Below are 1,665 nucleotides of genomic sequence, written 5' to 3' on the forward strand. Positions count from 1 at the left end.
GTTTCAGGTTTTAATTATCCTTTACCCCTTTCACATTTCAGCAGGCTGTCACAGTGGCACTGGGGACAAGCTTGGGGGCACGCAGAGACACTTCTTGGGAATGACTCAAACAGCATGGAGGTTTCCATTGACAGTCTCCTGAGAACGTTCTTAACAAAGGTTAGTGTTTCTGAGCCCAGTTCACTCTCGGACACTGAAAAGTTAGACTTTCTACCCTAAAAGGCTCGAAGGCAGATTCTGAACCACGGGGAACTGAATGTCAAATTGCTCTATAAACTGTAAAGTCCTGCAAAATAAAAAGTACTATGATCATTACCATTTATGTTATTTTAACTCGACACTCGCTGACACCCAAATTTACATGCATTATAGTGATTCTGGAGTGTCCCAAAAGCCTACCCCCCCACATATATATATTGGGGGGGGGCAAGGACCCGAAGGACCCAAAAAGGCAACTTTAAGTTTTTAAATGAGCATGATATTTACTTAAATGTGCTCTGACAGCAGCCTCGCGTGGAGGGAGGGCTCTGAGCCACCTCGAGTGGCCGTTTGAGGCAAAGGGAATCAGGTGCAGGTTTGCACACATGTCATCGCAACTCCACGCTTGAGAAAGAAACCCACTGAGCCTGACGAGAATGTGTGTTTATTGAAGAGGCTGATTTCACCGGCCCGGGATTTCAAACTGGGGCTGTCTGGGGGGGAAAGTCAGGTGGGTTTTGATTACTCGCTTTATTTTAGAAAAGGCCAAAGGGAGCTGGCTCCTCGGGTCCCCTTCTGTCTCCAGTCTTTTCCAGAGAGTGACCAATTCAGATTTGGGAGGTGGCCTCCTGGCTGCCTCCTTGAGCCACGAATTAAGGGACCAGCTTTGCAAAATAAACGAGCGCCCTCAAACCTTCACTCACCTAGGAAAATCCACTGTCCGCCAGAGCGTCTGTTTGGACGGAGCTGTTAAAGATACAGGAGCCCAGCGGCAGAGACAGCAGCGAAGGCGGATGGGACTCAGTAACCGTTAGGGACAGTTCCAGAGAGGGCTGAGCTCCATCGCATTGGCCCAGGTGACCGGGCTTTGTAAAGGGCGAATCCGGGAGCCGGGAAGAGGACAGGGCAGGGGCTTCGAGAATGAGGAAGGGTTGCTGGGTGTGAATGGGGTTAGGCCAGCTATGTCCCTAGGGGGCAGTCACTGAAGGGAGGATTCTGTCCTCCCACAGAGATCCGGGGACAAGCCCTGTCCTTCTTGATGACCTTTCAAAGGCATGGCTTGGGGTCCTTGAGAAAGGCATTTCTGAGTTGTAAGCTATACATACGCATCTCAAAGGGACAGAGGAAGGACTCGATTGTAAGCCCTTCCTGACAGTGCTCTAAGGGGGGAGGCCCCTCCACCGGAGCAGCCCGGGGACAGCGACACCCCCTGGGAGGAGGTTGGCCTCGGGCAGGCATCCGAACGGGGCGGGGCGCGGCGGGCTGGGGCTGGCGTTGCCCGGGACCCGGCTTTAGGCTGCAAGGAGCGGGGGCTCGAGTTTGGCCACCGCTCAGGGGATCCCACGAGGTGGACTCTGGACCCGAAAATGCTGCGGTCCTCAGAGCCACCTGCCAGGGAAAGGGGTTCCTAAACCTTTAAAACTCTCACGTTGCAACCGCTGCCTCTTTTCACTGCTCGCTGCGCCC

This window comes from Pteropus vampyrus, unplaced genomic scaffold (assembly GCF_000151845.1).
Source record: "Pteropus vampyrus isolate Shadow unplaced genomic scaffold, Pvam_2.0 Scaffold121, whole genome shotgun sequence".
Taxonomy (NCBI): Eukaryota; Metazoa; Chordata; class Mammalia; order Chiroptera; family Pteropodidae; genus Pteropus; species Pteropus vampyrus.